At 50.2% G+C, this 18,206-nt stretch overlaps 1 protein-coding gene and 2 long non-coding RNA genes across 5 annotated transcripts in view; 1 reads left to right on the top strand and 2 right to left on the bottom strand.

Moving 5' to 3' along the window:
• The window catches only part of SGMS1 (sphingomyelin synthase 1), an 86,944-nt gene extending 76,812 nt beyond the window's left edge, over positions 1 to 10,132 (bottom strand). For all 3 annotated transcript variants that reach the window (XM_064662159.1, XM_064662160.1, XM_064662162.1), the window contains exon 1: positions 9,998 to 10,132. The gene's annotated coding sequence lies outside the window, so the exon portion shown is untranslated. The remainder of the gene's footprint in view (positions 1 to 9,997) is intronic.
• A 168-nt stretch (positions 10,133 to 10,300) lies between these two features.
• Positions 10,301 to 11,823, top strand: LOC135417750 (uncharacterized). Its single transcript, XR_010432191.1, has 2 exons — positions 10,301 to 11,305; positions 11,444 to 11,823. It is a non-coding gene; the product is annotated as an uncharacterized LOC135417750 (long non-coding RNA).
• Positions 11,824 to 13,971: 2,148 nt separating this feature from the next.
• Positions 13,972 to 17,059, bottom strand: LOC135417748 (uncharacterized). The gene is made up of 2 exons (XR_010432189.1): positions 15,173 to 17,059; positions 13,972 to 14,683 (listed from the first exon to the last, which is right to left on the bottom strand). It is a non-coding gene; the product is annotated as an uncharacterized LOC135417748 (long non-coding RNA).
• Between the last annotated feature and the right edge of the window lie 1,147 nt (positions 17,060 to 18,206).

The following is an 18,206-nucleotide window of genomic DNA, read 5'->3' as shown; positions in this document are numbered from 1 at the left end:
TTTGCCAAGACACGCTGAGAATCCTTCTATTAAATGTTGTGCTTAAAAACGTGTGGCTTTGCTGCACATCGATACAGGAATAAGTGAAGTCCAGAGCTTTGTAAGCACCTAAGAAAGCCTCCAGAGAAGGGAATAGCTCTGCTCCTCCTTCTCCTCCTCTTCCCGCTTGTCTGAGGCACTGGAGGAACGGTGCTGCCCTCACCCTGCCAATGTAAATCACAGCAATAAAAACACCAATTAAAACCAGAAAGGTGCTTTGCTCAAGACAATCGTGCAGGACAATCTGTCTTCTAAGAGGCTGACTCGAACACTCCGCTTCTGAAAAGTACAGCCCAAATAAAATATGGAGGTTATTAAGCACCCAGCAAGTCACTTCACATAAATGTCCACGGAGTAATTCACTTCTGCTTTATGAAAAATAGAATGTTTTTAGAGCAGTCCTGGAAAGGGAACAAATCCTCAAAACCAGAAGAGGAAAATACCGCCTCCAGAGAAGCCATTAAAAAAAAATCATTCCTCTTTTTATTTATTTTAATTCTTCACCCATTTTCAAGGCTTGAAATACAGCAAGATCAGCATGTTCAGCTCCTCAAATACTTCACTTTTCACTCTGCAGTGTTGGTGGAAATAAATGGCCTTTTCCTCCCTTCCAGCTGAAGTTTGTGGTGCCTCTTTCAGTGTCTGTCAGCAACGTGAAGAGCAAAGACAAAAGGATGCAGGAGCTATACACGGCCATGCTGCACTCCAGCAGTGCTCCAGCATCCCAAAATCCAGCAATCCCAGGCAAAGAGACCCAGTGGCACCTGAGCACTTCTTTTGGGTAGCAGAGAGTTGCACTAACGTGGAGTAGTCTGTTGTAGGAGTGTTCCATGGAACACACCCCACAAGCACTCGAGGCTGCATTGGGCTCTATCCCAACTGTCCTCATTCAGGAAAGTACTGGGAAAGGAGCAAGTTTGAGCATTTCCAGCTGTCTGCACACATCCTGTCACTGCACTGGATATTCACCACTAGCAAGTCCTTTAGTTACTCACAAAAGCAACACCCACTTCAGTTCCATCTTCTGCAGTCCCACACCTGCCTCTCACGGTGTGTCTTTAAATGGAAATCAAAATCAAAATCAACAACACCTCAGTCACAAGCAGAGTTTGTTGACACAGCTGACACGGTCCCTGCAGGAATTATTCCACTCCAGGGGTGCAAATATTGCTATTAGTACTTTTGCATGACACAGATCTGGAAGAAGCCCGTTAGTGACATTCCTGTGCTCCTACTTCTCTCCTGATAAGGTCTTTCTCTGCCAGGTAAACCACAGTGCACCTCTCCAAAACCCCAAGGAACACCCTTCAACACTGGGAATGGGAGACCAAGAGAAGGTAGGGGGAGGAAAACCCATCTCTGTGACAGCCATGAATTAAATCAGCCCAGAGAGCTCCCTTTTAACAGATGTACCCCAACCTCTGGTTTCTCTGGGAAGGAAATCTGCAGCCTCTGAAGCTAAAAGCAGGGATTTAGTGATAGGGATCAGAGCTTACAGCTCTGAGGCATTCATAACTGCCCCAGCTGCCAGGGTGGGAAGCCTTTGCCTGCCACAAGCCACCCTCTGCCACCACAGCCACCAGCTCAGAGTGACACACCAGTCTCTCTCCCTCCAGGAAATCGAGGAGTTCATCTCCAGTGAGCACAGAATCGTGGAAGGGTTTGGGTTGGAAGGGACATTAAAGCTCATCTTTCATCTCCCTGCCATGGGCAGGGACACCTTCCACTAGCCCAGGTTGCTCCAAGCCCTGTCCAGCCTGGCCTTGGACACTTCCAGGGATGGGGTGTCACAGCCTTCACTCCATAATGTCCAGCTATGCCCAAGGCAGCTGGAAACACATGGCAGTGACAAGCAGTAGCACCTTCCCTAGGAAAGATATAAAGGCTTCACCTTGACACAAGTCACAAGAGAAATGAATCCTTCTCACACAGCGTAAAAATTGTCTTCCTGAACCTGTTTGTGCTTTAAAGTGTTCAGGTGTAGTTTATTATAATTACATTTATTAAGCAGTCTAGACAAACTATATTTTCTTGAAATCAGGTGAACAAACTCAAAATGTGACTTGGATTTTTATAACGAACAAGCTGGTTTGGCTTTTTAATTTGCACACGCCATGAGACCAGACTTTGGAACCTTCACCTTGAAAAGGTTGGAAGCTCAGTGTCCCCAGAGCTCTCAGTGGTGTCAGCATCTCCCTGCACGAATACAAAGCTCACATCCCATAACACACATGCTGGAAAGCACAGATAAGGCATTATCCACCTCACAATTTTTTGGAAGCTTAGAGCAGAAGGGCCTAGGTTATTATCCAATCTGCAAATAAAGCCAGGTCATTAATTTAGTAGCACGACATCACATCCTGCAGGCTGAATTTCAACACACAGCTCCAACAGAGGAACCACGTGAAGAAATACAGCAATTCCCTAGGATTTCTAATATATAGAGCCATGGGAAGACCTAACTGGATGTCCTGAATGTGGAAACAAGATCACCAGTCACAAGACACAGTAATCGATGATGCCAACAAACATTTCTGTAGAGTGGACAATTACTTTCAATATTTCCTCCTATCCAACTACAAATGGACAGCATTAGAGCACTATTAACGTGTGAGGGGGATTACACAGGGAATGCAAACATCTACTTTAACCTTTTAAGCACACCGGGTGATATTAGCAAAGAAGTCTGACAGGAGGAATCACAAAAGGATTTTAAAGACTGGCAGCCACTCAATAAAATGGCCAAGGAAAGTTCCCTCTAGGCAGTGATATATGATGCTGGTAAATCAGCATTTAAAAATGATCACTTGTGCCCTGATGGGACCAAGACTTAAGCAGCACCCATTAGAAGTGAAGATATTTAAGGAGTAGTTCATTAAAACATCAGTTCAGCTGGACAGGCACAGAGAACAACTAACAGCCTTCTGTTCCATAAACCTGGTGCTCCTGTATCAAATATTATCTGTACCTCAGGTTCTTCCCTCTCCTCCACTCTCATCCCAGCTTGGCACTGAGTAAAGCCTGCAGGATGGACTGTCTCCCCAAAGCCCACGGGAGGTTCTTCCAGCAACACATTTCCTTCCTTGGAGAGTTTCAAACCCCAAGGGAACCCTGAAAAACCTGCTGTTCCTTTGAGGTTCGCTCTGCTCTGAGCAGGAGTTAACATAAATTGGGCTGTGATTGTTGTCTCCACTGGTATTCTCAGAGCCACTTATGCTTCCTGAATTCATGGTTGAACTCTGGCATTCCCTCTCAAAAACATCACAATGCTTGGATGCAGGACACGTGGCTAGATGGGGCTGTGTCTCCTCAGCACAGACACTCCTCTTCTTGCCAGTATTCCCCCAAAAAATTCTGAACAAACTATCAGAACTCAAATTATCCCCTTGTGATAAACGTTCTTTGGGCCCTGCTTTTGTGTTTAAAATGTCCTTTGATAACCCATCTATTTACGTTTTGAAAGGCAGAAAAACTGAAATAGGAAATTGCACAGCACAAAAACAAAGGCGGTGTCTGACAAGGAGTTTGTTAATTTGCGGCTAATTGCTCATTACTGCGAAAAAAAGGCTTTTGCAGTGTTTCATGGAGAGTAGATGAGAAGCCCCAGCCCATTAGTTTGCTTTTGGCAAACACGAGCTTCTCCCAGCGCCCAGAGTCTCCATAAAACCATGGTGCCATTAAATACGTATCCTGGCACCCCGAGAGCACCCGTGGAAAGAGAACAACGTGTTCTGTCAAGTCATTTAGGAGGGATCTTCCCATGCCTGCATTCACCCTTTCCCCTCTGTTCCTGCCTTGTTCACAGTGGTGCTTTGAATGTCACCTACCCCCCTGCCTCTGCTCAGCACCCCCAAACTCCCAACCTGAGCCCTTGTATTCCCCAGACACTCGATGTCTACGGACCACTGGCACTTCACACTCTCCAAAGCTCACCCTGAGCTCCCCAACCACCCACTGGCGCTGGAATTTCACTCCCAGTTAAAGCAAGCAGGTCTGGAGCCCTGAGGCACCACAGAATCCCAGGATGGGTTGGGTTGGAAGGGACCTTAAAGCTCATCCAGTTCCAACACCTCCCACTAGCCCAGGTTGCTCCAAGCCCCGTCCAACCTGGCCTTGGACACTTCCAGGGATCCAGGGGCAGCCACAGCTTCTGTGTCTCACAGCCCTGAAGGCCCTGGGAGTGACTCTGTGGGTGAGCAGGGAGCTCTGGGAGCCGCATGGCCAAGCAGGTATTTCTGCAGCAATCGCCCTCGAGGCGCCTTCAAGGTCTTTTTCATCATGGGAACAGCAGGAGCCATTTTTAAGCCTTTCAAATAGTTTTAAATTAACTTCCCCCGACCAGGTTTTCCAGAGCAATATAACCTGACTGTGTAAAACTCCCCGCAGAAGAGCAGGGGCTCAAGGAAGACAAAGTACAGACCTGAGAGCTCCAGCTGGATTTCGATGGAGCTGTTTCATTAGTATGTAGATTCCCAGCCATTCCTGCAGTTACTGAAGCGCTCCCCCGGCCCTCCTGGCAAGCAAAAATCCATTTTGTGTACAAATAGGGCTTTTACAGCTTGGCACAGTGCTCGACTGCAGAGTCAAACTTTTCAATGCCTGATAAATTTTTACTTGAAAGTGGCAGGAGAGCTCATGCCAGAAGCCCGTATGAAACGCCAGCTCAGTGGCAGAAGGTCAAAGCGTGGTATCAAGAGATTTAATGGAAGTGTTTCAAGACAAACTCCTTAAAAGCACTGTGCTATCTAGGGAGGCACAGATTTACACTGCTTGGAAAGCCCAGGAACAACCTTTGCGACTCCTTTTCCAATGAAGGGTAATTTCGTTAACATTCTACCTCTCAAAAAGCACCACAGTAGGGTCTCCTGTTTGCAGTAGGGTCTCCTGTTTCCGTGTCTGTTCAATCCTTGGGTATTTGGCCGAAGTTAAAGAATAAAGAAGTGTTAAATGCCACAGGTTTTGTGCGGACTGCCCTCTAAAAACAAAACGAAACAAAACAAACAAAAAAAGCCAAGCAGACAAAAAACACCCCAAACAAAACCCCTCAGAAAACAAACCCTCAGGTGCTAAAGGTGCTAATTTCGTGATTAAAAACCTCAGAAGTCAGACCCACAGACAATTAAGACCAAGAGCCCAAACAATTAACCTTTCTCCTAAAACTCTGCCTGGAGAAGAAGATATTTAAATTGAACTGAGAGGCTCCATAATCTTTACCATTTTTACAGAAGTATTTAAGGTTAAATTAGCGTCAACAATGACCCTGAGCAGACGCCAAGCGTTAAGAGTTTCAACCTAATGGATTTTGCCAGCTGTCACCACATTGTAATACAGAATTGGACCGTAAAACCCCATCAAACCCTGATCTGTCTGCTCAGGGTGTCCCCACGCATCTTCACAAATGCACTGCTGGAGTCACTTCCAAGAGCAGCTTCGCAGCAGCTCATACACATTTCAATTGTCTGGATCTGCCATTTCAACAAATTCAAGTATAAAGACTTTAAATTCAATTAGCGCAAATCTCAGCGCTCCCAGCATTAAATTTGCAAGTGACATTTAGTGGCATTCAACACACACCGAGCTAAGCTAACACACTAATGGACCAGCAAGGGACATCGTAAGGCACTCCAAATTGTGATGCTCTTTTTCAGTCAAGGAAATTAAAGGAGTAGGCTGCAGTGGACAGGAGGAGATGACAGCTATTAAAAATCCTTCTTAAATAGAGGCTGCAAAAGCTTTCCTCTCCGGATCCACCACAACACAGCTATGGCTGGGAGCAAACAAGTGGGGCTGTGTCTCGGCCAGCTTGGGAAGAAAGCTGCCGGTTTTCCTCCAAAGAAGAACCCAAAGCTACTGGACTTCAGGGATTCCTTGAAGTCCTTTTTTTTTTTTTTTCCAAGTGGCAATAAGCTTCGCCTTAATTCCATTTAAATAAAGCAAGCTACCTCCAAAGAGCTTCAAAATCAGGGAGACAGAAAGCAGACCACGCTGGGAAGTCAGAGAGAAAAACAGCTTTAGAGTCCTGGTTAAGCAGGGGGAGATTTGTTGTTGTTGTTCATTTAAATCTAAGTGAATTAGCACAAGCAAAACCTAGGGAAGATGCTTTCCCAATCAAGATTTATTAGTGTTTTTCTTTGATTACAGATGGGTAATTGGATACCAGAGCACACCAAGGAAGCATCAACAGGACATGTTCTGTTCCACTCGAGTCTTGCTTCTCTGCTTTGCATTAGTGAGCTGTAAAGAGCAGCAACGGCAGTAACTACATTTTAAAAGCTGCATTTCTTTAAGAGACATCTTACAGTCTCCAAAATTAAGACTTTCTCTTATCAGCTCTTGACCAAATATTATCAGAACAAAGCTCGTGCAGTACTTTGGGGGATTTTCCCCCCTCAACTACATTAACATGTTTGATAAGACCAGAAACAATACGGACAAACATTTTAAAGATGTTTACACCACAGAATCCCAGAATGGTTTGGGTTCGAGGGGACCTTAAAGACCATCTCGTTCCAAACCCCTGCCAGAGGCAGGGCCACCCTCCACTAGACCAGGTTGCTCCAAGCCCCAACTACACAGTTACACTTAGTAGCTTATTAAGATGGATGTTCCTTTGATCCATGAAAACCAAGCCCAAGCAACCTGCACCAAACACTGCCTCTGATAAGCAGATTTTCAAAATAATAAAAAATATTTAGGTGAAAGCATCCCAAGAAAAGCCAGTAGGTTTCAGACCTTCCTCAGTCTTCTGCATTTCCCCCAGCATTTTGGGGATGGGGGAGGACGGGACTTAATAATTAACTTAATGATGCCACACACTTTGGGAATTCAAGCTGTATGAAAAGCCGGAGTTTCCAATCCCCAGCACAGGAGTCGTGCACCACACCAGCCCTCCAAAGGGCTGCCTCTGTGTGCTGGTGTCCTGGGAGCAAACCAATCCTCCGCCCACACCAAAACCCCTGGGAAAACACTGACAGTATGCGGGAGCTCAGGCCGTGACCATGAGATTCCAAGAAAACCTCTCAAACCTCGGGTTTCTGAGCTCATTTTAAGCTCACCTCTACTTCAGAGCAGTGCGGTTGGGTTTGATGTGTCGCACTTGAATTATGACTAAAATAGCATTCGGCTGCTCTGCTCTACTTCAGCAAAGAACAGTTTGGACCTACCTTGCTGAGTAGCCTTAAAAATCCTTCCTGCCCTACACGTGTCCCTGCAAACCACGCTGGGAGAGAGGGACCTCATGCCATGTCCAACAGAACCAGCCCTCAAACCCTAGTGCAAGTTTGGGGGTTTTGATGGTGCCATAAGGATTTATTTTTTAACTCAAACAGGCCCTTCCCGAACAAGGGTCTGGATTATTTTTGAGCATTTTTTGGTTTTTTACAGGATGTCCTGCTGCCCCAGTTAGAAAGCCTTCAATTCCACAGCCATTCCTTACGGCCAGGCTGAAATTGCTGTTAAATCTGAGTAACTCCCAGGCCACCCATATTTAGTGCACCAATTAACCAACGCTGAGCAACCAGAAGACAGGGAAGAATTTTTCAGTTGCCATCACCCACGGTGAGTGTGTTCTCCCTCCACATGTTCAGTTGAGCAGAGCTCACTAATTATTTAATTAAAAGCAGCACCCATTCAAGTTTGGCAAGTGTTAAGAGATACATTGAGAGCAGGTATATAACAAACCACTGCCTTTTAACCGTTACCTCCGAGTAGTCCAAATAATTTCCATTAATACCTCCAAGTCCTGAAAAGGATCCACCTACTTGGATTTACTCAATGTGTAAGTGTCACATTAAAAGCTAATTAACATGTGCAGACATGTTGTCTGCAGGTTGATACTGTGGAAGGCGAAAGAAGCGTGATAAACGATTCGGGAATCACAGCTTGTTGCACAGATCACAAACACAGTTTAAAGGTGTCTGAGCTGAATTTAGTTCTGCTCCACATGCCCAAACTCGGAAAATCAAGGCAATCTCTCCGGATTCAAAGGGGGTTTATTACCCATATTGTAAAAGTAGCCATTATTTGTTGTTTGCCACCAGCTGGGGAGATTTGCGCTCTCTTTCCCAACTCTAAACAACATCACAAAGCTGAAGCAATTCCAACCCCGACAAAATACTACTGGAAATAAACCAGAATGCGACTCCAATGCAACATCCGCTCCCCAAAAAAACACAGCCAAGCCCAAATCCACCGAGACCCACAGCAGCACTGATTTCAGCTGACAGGTGTCACATCTGGACTTTGGACTGGTTCACAGGCGGGCACGGAATCCAACAGAAACCACTTCCATCCACGTGGCCCTGAAGCAGGAGAACGGAGTCTGAAGGAATGGCTACAGAACGCGCCCTCGCTCCACGACGCACCGACGCTGCCACCAACCCAAGTGGCACGAGGACGTTCACCCACATCCCGTTGCTGCTCTGCTTCCAGAGGCTGCCTGCATCAGCAAGCTCCCGCAGCACCACGGCAGTGTGGCAGAGCTCCCTTTTTTTTTTTTACAAATAATACTCTTTTTCTCTCTCTTTCCATCCTTGCTTCGCGTACTTATGGCGCCTGGAGGCACCGAGGCACTCTTTAATGAGGTTTTCACACAAGACAGAATAAATTAGAAGCCTTGATCAAAACAGGGCCTCCAGGAGGAACACAGTACAAAGACGGCCACATGCGTTATACACCCCGAAAAATCCAAATACTGCAGCCAGGCAATGGGCAAAGCCATTCCACAAGCACACAGGGAGCACACCCGCCTGCCAGGGTGCCCGTGATGGCGAGGTCTCTCCTTCTCAGCCCCGTTCTGCCTCCCAGCCTCTTTGCCCCCAGGCGTGTCCCCACTGCCACCCCACAAACCTCAGCCCCAATGTTGCCTCCATGGCCCTCACAGGCGTAGGCATGGGATGGATCTGCTCCCGGCTCCAGTGGATGCTTCCAGCTTTTTTTTGGAGCAGGGAGCATCGCGCCTTCGCACCCCAGGGAGCAGAGGGACAGGAGCCCCGGGGCTGAAGAGGGGGTCCCGTGGTCCCCCAGGCTGAGGGGGACCCCCACTGCCACCCGAGGGGACCACATGTCCCCTCAGAGCCTCCAGAGCAGGGAGGACCAGATCGCTCCCTCCAACACCCTGGGAAGGAGGGGACAGACCCAACCAGGCACTGGGGCTGAGAGGACCAGAGCCCCTCCTGGGTCCAGGGGCTGAGGGGGCTGCAGCCCCCCAGGCTGAGGAGCCCTGACTTCCCCCAGGACAGGCTGCAGCCCCCGAGCTGGGGGTCCCAGAGCTCCGCTAGGATCGGCTGCAGCCCCAGGCTGGGGGTCCCAGAGCTCCCCCGGGATCGGCTGCAGCCCCAGGCTGGGGGTCCCAGAGCTCCCCCGGGATCGGCTGCAGTCCCCGAGCTGGGGGTCCCAGAGCTCCCCTGGGATCGGCTGCAGCCCCCGAGTTGGGGGTCCCAGAGCTCCTCTAGGATCGGCTGCAGCCCCCGAGTTGGGGGTCCCAGAGCTCCCCAGAGCTGCAGCCCCAGGCTGGGGGTCCCAAAGCTCCCCCGGGATCGGCTGCAGTCCCCGAGTTGGGGGTCCCAGAGCTCCTCTAGGATCGGCTTCAGCCCCCGAGCTGGGGGTCCCAGAGCCCCCCAGGGCTGAGCAGACCGCAGCTTCCCAGTCCCCCCGGAGGCCGAGGGGCTCAGATGCCCCCGGGCCGCGGAGACCGGAGCTCCACCAGCCCCGCCGAGCGGACCGGAGCGCCGCCGGAGCCGCCGGGGCTGCGGGGCCGGAGCTCCCCTCGCACTCCCCGGGGCTGCGGGGGCCGCCGCCGGGCTGCGGGGCCGGAGCCCCCCGGGACGCGTCCTGCCCTCGGGCAGCGGCCCGTCCCCGCCGTCCCCGCCGCCCCGTCCCGCCGCCACCCCCGGGCCTGCGCCGGCCGCTCCGCCGGCCCCGCGCTCGGGCTGAGGCCGCTGCCTCGCTGCTCACTCACCGTGCGGAGCCGCGGCTCGGTGCGGGTGGGTGCGGCTGCCGTGCGGGCGGCTCCCCGGGCGGCTCCAGCCCCGTGTCCCGTGTCCCGTGTCCCGTATCCCGTATCCCGTATCCCGTGCCCCGTGTCCCGTGCGGCGGCCGCGGGCGGGGCGGGCGGCACCGCGCGCCACGTGACCGCCGTGTCATCCCCGCCGCCATCTTGTGTCTCGTCAGTTGCTGGCGGGAGCGCTGCGCCCAAAAAACCGCGTTCCCAAAGGGATTTATCCCCCCCGCGCTGCTCCTTAAAGCTTGGGGCACCCAGGGAAAGGCCGCTCCTCGGTGTGGAAACTACTGTTTGACAGGATCACAGAATCAGATCCCAGCCCATGGATCCCCCCTGTGCCCGATGCCCCCCTTGTCCCCCAGCCCAGAGCACTGAGTGCCACGGCCAGGCCTTCCTGGGACACCTCCAGGGATGGGCACTCCAAACCTCCCTGGGCAGCCCCTGACAAGGCCTCACCACCCTTTCCAGCAACAAATTCCTCCTCCTGGCCAACCTGAGCCTCCCCTGGCACAGCCTGAGGCCGTTCCCTCTCCTCCTGTCCCTTGTTCCCTGGCAGCAGAGCCCGACCCCCCCCGGCTCCCCCCTCCTGTCAGGGACTTGCAGAGCCAGAAGGTCCCCCCTGAGCCTCCTTTTCTCCAGGCTGAGCTCCCCCAGCTCCCTCAGCTGCTCCTGCTGCTCCAGCCCCTTCCCAGCTCCGTTCCCTTCCCTGCACACGCTCCAGCCCCTCCGGGTCTCTCCTGTTGAGGGCCCAGAACTGGGCACCCAGGTGTGTCCTCAGAGAAGGCACCTTGAACCTTTCTGAGCGTATGTAGCCCCCCTAAAACATTAAATTCCAGCATCAGTGTGGCTTAATCAGAGCAGCTGTGGCATAGGAGGGTGTGAGAAGTTCACCTCCTAAATCCGACTGGCATCTTTCCAGTACCTGAAGGGAGCCTACAAGAAAGATAGAGAGGGACTTTTTACAAGGGCATGTAGTGAGAGCAGGTTCACATTGGATATTAGGAGGACTCTCTTCCCTGTGAGGGTGGGGAGGCCCTGGCACAGGTTGCCCAGAGAAGCTGTGGCTGCCCCTGGATCCCTGGAAGTGTCCAAGGCCAGGTTGGACTGGGCTTGGAGCAACCTGGGCTAGTGGGAGGTGTCCCTGCCCATGGCAGGGGTGGGATTGGAACAAGATGAGCTTTAATGTGCCTTCCAACCCAAACCATTTGATTTATTCTTTGATTCTGTGATCCTGGCAGAGCTGGGCCTCCTCCTTCAGGAGGTGAGGTATGCTCCATGCTGGCACAAGAAACCATTCCCTTGGGATACAGGGTTGGGGCGAGCACATCCAGCCCTGAGATCCATGAGTCCAGAGTGTACAGTGTTGGAGCAAACTCTAATATCTGCCTTTATTTCACTTTGCAGACGCTTTTGTTTACCTTCTTCATCACAACATCGAGAGCTCTGGAGATGTGAGAAGTCAGCTGTTATTAATAAAATCCTAGTTAACATAAAAATCACTGGACAGTTTAGCTTGGGAGCAACCTCTGAGTGTCACCATCTCCAGGTAGAAAGAGGTTCAACTTTTGTTCCATGGACACTAACACATCCTATTTCAAACCTTGCATTCACAAATTGTAACCTGTAATACAAAAAAAGTAAACCAGTGGCTTTTTTCCCTGCAGAAAGGTATTTTGTGGTGCCCACAGAGGGATTCCTGCATGTGCTGAGCCTGGTTTCCTGCAGGGCTGTTCCCCAGCGTGGGAAGATCCCTAAGTTTTGATTAAAAGTTTTCCCCTATTTCACTCGTTATCTCACCAATGTGGTTCCTCGCCAGCAGATCCCGGAGATAACAGAGCTACACATCCAGCTACCCCTCTCCCAGGCATGGGAGGATGAAAACACACATGGGAGGGACTGGATGTACCAGAGTGTTACAGCAACATCGGGCAGGAGACAGTTTTTGCTGATCTTGGCATGTAAACATAAAATATCTGAAAAAAACCCTCATGACTTATCCTGATCAACAAGTGATTACAGACATTACCCAAGCAAAATTAAGAGTCAAGCTTGAATAAGTAGTGATTTATGCACTGGAACAGGTGAAACACAATGGCCCTCTGTAAGGAGCTGTCAAATCCTGCGCCTTCTTAAAAGGCAGTTGAGCCATTCTGAGGGAAAATGCTCTGTAATAAAACAGAGGGAAAGTTATTATTTTGAGATCTGCCACGACCTGCAGCTCATCACAGTTTTTCATCGGGGCTGATGAGAAGGGGAGGAGTTTTGTTTGACCTCAGGATCCAGGCACGGCTTTCACCCTGTGCAAACTGCTTAGTAGCTGGGAAGGGAAATGCAGGTGGAAGAGGATGGCTTTGGAGAAGACTGCACTGGACTTTTCTTCCCAGCAAATCGTTTGCAGTGTGTTTTTCCCCCTGGTTGTCTGAGCACAGCACTCATGGGCTAAACATAAACGTGTCTTTTCCATCTGAGAAGGAAACCAGAGTCTGAGCATGGTATTGGCCACTATTTTCCCACTCTTTGCTTGGCATCTCCTGGAAGTCATCATGGAAATGAGTGAGAAATGCAGGTGCCCAGTTGGGTCACCCAACTTCTGGGCAGTGCTGAGCCAACCATGCAGGAAGAGGAGCTTTGGACTGGACCAGAGCCAGAACTCCGTGATCTTCTCCCATAGCACAAGAAAGCACCTTGTGAACCCTCTGAGCTACCAAATATTGCTTTAACCACGAGATTCCAGAGGCCAAACCCCACATGTATCCCCATCGCAGCTTGCCAGTGACTCCTCTCCTGCCCCAGTCCCAGCGGGTCCTTTCCTCCCCCTCACTTTCGTTGCCACATTGTTTTCAGTTCAGTCACTTCATCTCTTTTTTGGGGTTGTGGCTTAAGACAGTCCAGGCACTGATGGCTTCAATTCTCTCCTCCCTGAAGAAGGGTTTATTTATTTCTGAGTAGGTTTAATACCAGCTCGGTTCTGGTTTTTCCCAAGTTGACCAGGCTGGCTTCCAGGAGTCTAGTTGCACCAGGAAGGGTTTAGGAATAGGGAATTGGGCCAGCTCGCCTCCCCCCAGGTGCTGAGCATCCACCCAGCCACAAAAGGCTTGGGGCAGTGGAGCCTTTGGGGGACTGGCAATCCCAATCCCCATTTATCTTTCCATTTGCTCCCCCTGTGTGATGCCATCCAGCCATGGATGTTCCTAGCAGGGTTCCTGCTTTTCAGCAGGGCTCTGTTTTCTCTCTGACTGTCGTTTCCTGCCATCCCATCTTCCTAATGCTCTAATAGGATTAATGTTGCTGACGCTCCCCCCGGGGTAATGGTACAATAAATCCCCCCTTTCTGGGGTTGTTCCCCCACTATGGGCATTTTCCAACAAATAATATGAACCTGAAGTCTGTGCAAATTGATTCCCAGGGAGCCTGACCTCTCTGCTGGGAATGACAAAGGGCCATCCAAGAGGCTTAGAAATAGCTGTCCTGGGCTGCTGCCTGGGCTTAATCCTGCTGAGCCACTTCTCTCCCTGAAAACAACCTTTCCTGCCTGGCTACAACCAGTCCCCAAGCACCGAGGGCGGGGGAGATGCCACGAGTGTGCCAGCACCAAGGCCAGGTTGGATGGGGCTTGGAGCAACCTGGGCTAGTGGAAGGTGTCCCTGCCCATGGCAGGGGGTGGGTTGGATGGGCTTTAAGGTCTGTTCCAACCCAAATGATTCCATGATTTTATAAATATCATTTCAGGGACTTCCTGCAAGAAGGGGAGGGGGAGAGGATGAGCCACACTGATAGTGTTTGATTAAATCAATTAATCAAAATCAATGAACGTGTGAATGGATCAACAGTAAAATGCTCATAGATCACCATCATTAGGCATTGATCAATAATTCATAAATTAATGATTTTGCACTTGAAGAGATGTTTTTGTTTAGAAAGGATACATTGGCTATTAGCACACCGATACTTTATTAATGAACTAATATTAAACTAACTTAAATAAAATCCCAGTAAGCATCTTACCACGCTCACCGTAGGTACCTGTCTCAGTGCAGCCATGACTGTACCCAGTCATTGACACCATCACTTGATGACATCCTTGCCTCACTGATGATGTTTATGACACCAGATGACACCATTTTTGTGGGTTCTATAATTTATTTAGTGCCTTCATCCATGCCACCATTAAACACCAAATGGCACTGTCAGCTCGGTGCCTTTGGGATGCCATCTTGGTGTCATTTTGACCCCACGTGACATTATTTAGTTGGTGATTTTACACCAGCCCTGATGTTTGACGGGGTTTTAAAAGCCTTAGAAATAGAAACAGCGATAAAGGTCGCTCCAAACTGGTGCAGCCCCACAGGGCTTTGTCCCTGGCCCCTGATGGTGGCAAGTGGTGTTAAGAACGTGGCAGCAGAGTGAAAAATAAGAATTAAATACCTGGTGAATGGAGTCAAGCAAAGGGCACATTGAATCCACGTGCCATGGCTTTAAAGAGCTGCAGAGCAGGGGTCTTAGCTGCAACATAAATGGGAAAAGAGACCAAAATACCTGTTTCCAAAGGATGGAGGAGATTCCAGTCCAGCTTCTTTATTATTCAAGCAGTGATTAATGGGGAGGTGATGTCATCCTCTCAGATCAGCAGTATCAGCCAGTGATCTGTTGCAGACAGACAGCATTATAAATGCAGGGTTGTCGAGTTTTCCTCCTGTTCAGATCATTGGGAAAATGCATAAACTCATTTCTTTAATTAATCCAGTTTTAATGGCTGATTGCTCCTGATTAAAATAGCACGTGTCTTGGGGGAAAATGCGTCAAAGTTGGAAGTCAAACGAGAAGCTCTTAACAGAGGGAGGGCAAAAACCATTTCCCCACTTAAGAAGAGAGTAAAATGAAAAAGAGGTGTGGTAAAAGAAGGAAGCAAAGACAATTCCAAGGGGAAAACAAGCCAACAGTTCTCACTATAGGACCAGTGGGATTCCCAGAGGCACAGGCTGTCACTGCCTTGCCCAGAGGATCCCTGTTGGAAGTGCAGTGTCTCACTGCTAACAGGGTTTGCTGTGCTTCTTAGGGAAAAAAGCCGTTTTCTTTCCAGAAAGTGGTGTGTCTCCTGGAAATGGTGGCTCCCGGGCTTTTTGTACCCCTCACCTCCTTTTCTCCATCACCGTTGGCTCCAACACTCCGTGCTGCCTCCTCTTCCAAGGAGCCCTGTCAAAACTCCTCAGGACAGTCCCCAGCACCTGTTTATGGAGCAGATTGATTTGAACAATGTTTTTTAACACCAGCACGTGCTTTCCATCCCTCCCAACAGGGAGGAGCACGGCTGTTGGAGTGCCACCCTCTCCCTGTTGCAGGGTCTCGAGCAGCACAAGGGGACAGGGACAGCAGTGTTACACCAGCAGCTCGACAGGGTCATTATCTCTGTCCTCCTGCATGCTGTGGTATGAGTTTGGATCTGATTTGCTTGGAAACTCCTATAGGAACTGCACCTCACATGCTGCAGCCCTTGATTTTTCCCACCGTGCCAGTGCTGCTCGTTCCAAAAGCTTTTTCTCCCACCCCTGACATGAACTGTAAATAAATAAACGTAAAGGTGGGTGTGGATTGTTGCTGTGCTGCGTGTCTCTGTGTGCCTTTTTCCTTGGAAAACCTGTGCTTATCCCCAAAAGGGTTTTGCAGGCCCACACACGCACTAGCAGGGCCCGGGTGATCCTGGAGCGGAGCCGACCCACTCCAAGCCGGCATTGCCACATCCTCCCCCTCCCTGCAGACGGTGCCTGCCTGCTCAGGCAGGTCCAGCAGCCCAGGAGACATTAATTATGGAATTGTTAAAGCTCAGTTACCTCTCCAGGCAGGAGTTAGAAGAAGGAGAAAAGCCTGCTCTGGGAAATCAGCAGCACCAGGGTGGGGTTTCACCTGTGCTGTGTCTCTGCAGTGACTCGGGGAGCCCCGGTGAGCTGCCAGCTTTCAAAAGGGAAGATTGCCTCGCATTCACTTTGCCAGCAGGTTTATTCTCCAAGCAGCATGCTAAAATCCTGGGAGGACGGGAGGCAATGGCTTTGTAAGTGCTCCAGGCTGAGTTAGCAGTGTGGCAGAGGCTGGGAAGAGGCAGATTTCTTGCAGCAAAGGGTGTAGCAGTTCTGTTGTAAGAAGACGAGTGGGAGCTGGGTGCTTCACAGAGGCAGCAGCAGTGAAGTCCCTGCCCCATCCTACTATAGCCTTTCAGGAATTCTCTGAATCCAACTGCTAGGACTAGTTCTCAGCCAGCATGGAGCTCTCCACTCTCCAGCAAGTCCTGAAGATGGTCACCTGGACACTGATGTCCCCAGATGTGCCATTACAGGCTGAGGTACCTTGGGGCGGGGGTCTCTGCTCCATCCCCGCTCCCAGCTGCAGCAGGTCCCTGGTGGCTGTGCTGGAGTGAGTGGTGACATCCCAGGGATGGGGATCCTGGTGGGGATGGGCTGTTTCCTTGGGACCAGCTGCTGTTTCCAGCTGCTGCAGCTGTGCCAGAGCCTCAGGGGCTCACACTGTGCCCCTCCAAGCAGAGTCCATCCCCAACGTCTCCGAGATGTCTTTGGGCAGAAGGAGGTGCCACTGGATCCCCCTTTGCCTCCTCCTCTGGTTGAGGAAGCCCAGCTCCCGCAGTCTGTCCTTGCTTGCCCTGGCTGCCACCCACCTTGCCAGGATGTCCCTAGGCTTTGGAGATCCCTTGGAGCCCCAAACTGGTCCCAGTATCCAGCTGTGGCCTTCCTGGTGTGGAGCAGGAGGATGTGCTCCCCGCTTAACCTGCCACCCACCTCATGTCAAGTTGGAAAACAGGGTGATGCCCCCAGATCATCTTCAAGTCACCAGGAAAGCCTGCCTGGAGTGAAGCTGTGCACAGGTCCAGGGCTGTCCCCCTGTGCCAGGCCACTGAGCTCCAGACAATGTCACCTCCACAGCGTCCAAGCAGCAGGAGCCAAAGGACACGTGGAGGCTCCTACTCAAGCTCTGTGTGGTCTGTGCTGAGCCCAGAGATGTCACCCAGTGACAGCTCTCGAGCTGAGTCCAGAGGCCTTTTCAGGTCACACCCTGTATTTGTCCTTCACCTCACATGGTTCTGGGAACTGCCATTGCCAAATGGTTTGGGGATTTTGTCCTCCTCTGGTGCTGGCACCCGGGGAGGGCACAAGTTTCTTTCCTAGGCTGGATTTTCTCAGTTTTCCCTGTAGGGGCAGCAGTTGCCTTTCAAGCCAGCCTAAAGGAAGAAAAAACTCTGTATTTTAAAACCTAATTCCTGATCCCAGTGACTGCAGCTCTGATAATGGGACTAATATCAGCATGAGCTTCTACTGAGTGGGTTTAGTAGTTATCATGTTCAACTCAGTGCCTAAAGCTGCTTAGTGATTTGTGTCCTTTGTCACTATGCCAGCTCTATTCCTCAGATTAGAATAAGGACTATAAATCAAGCTTCCTTTTATAATAATAATAATAACAACAATAACAATAATAACAATAATAATAATAATAATATGGCTGTCCTGACTGAGTGCAGGCAGTAGTCTTGCCCTGGAGTGGAGATCTCTGGAGCCCCCTTCCCAACCCCACTGCTGTCATGCAGCAGTCCAGGGGAATCAAGGACATGTTATTAGGAAAAGGTTCTTCCCCCAGAGGGTGGTTGGGCACTGACCAGACTCCCCAGGGCAGTGGGCACAGCCCCAAGGCTGCCAGAGCTCCAGTAGCATTTGGACAACACTCTCAGGGACAAGGTGGGATTGTTGGGATTGTGCAGGGCCAGGAGTTGGAGTGGATGATCCTTGTGGATCCCTCCCAACTCTGGCTATTCTGTGACTCTGTCTTTAAAACAGAATAAAATCTCTGTCTGGATCCCCTCATACCTTTCAGGGAAACCCCAGATTCTCATAAAACAGATAGAAATCCTCTTACCAGCGTGATAAAGATACAAAATCAGAGAAATCTATAGGCCACCAGTTTCTTCGTGTGAGGACAAGGATCAAACATTCCAGCTTCAGTGCTTGTACAGTTTTCCCTGTAATAGCCTCTAGATACCATAATCTAATGCTGCCTTTAGGAAGAAAGGAAAGAAGGAGAGAACCTCATGCTGAGGTTCTCATTTTGATGGCAAATGTTGGTAACTTGGAAGTTTAACACCAAAATCCAAGTGGAGCTCACATACATT

This window comes from Pseudopipra pipra, chromosome 8 (genome assembly GCF_036250125.1).
Source record: "Pseudopipra pipra isolate bDixPip1 chromosome 8, bDixPip1.hap1, whole genome shotgun sequence".
NCBI classification, from domain to species: domain Eukaryota; kingdom Metazoa; phylum Chordata; class Aves; order Passeriformes; family Pipridae; genus Pseudopipra; species Pseudopipra pipra.
Note: the sequence above shows the minus strand (reverse complement) of the source record. Positions and strands in the feature narration are given on the sequence as shown.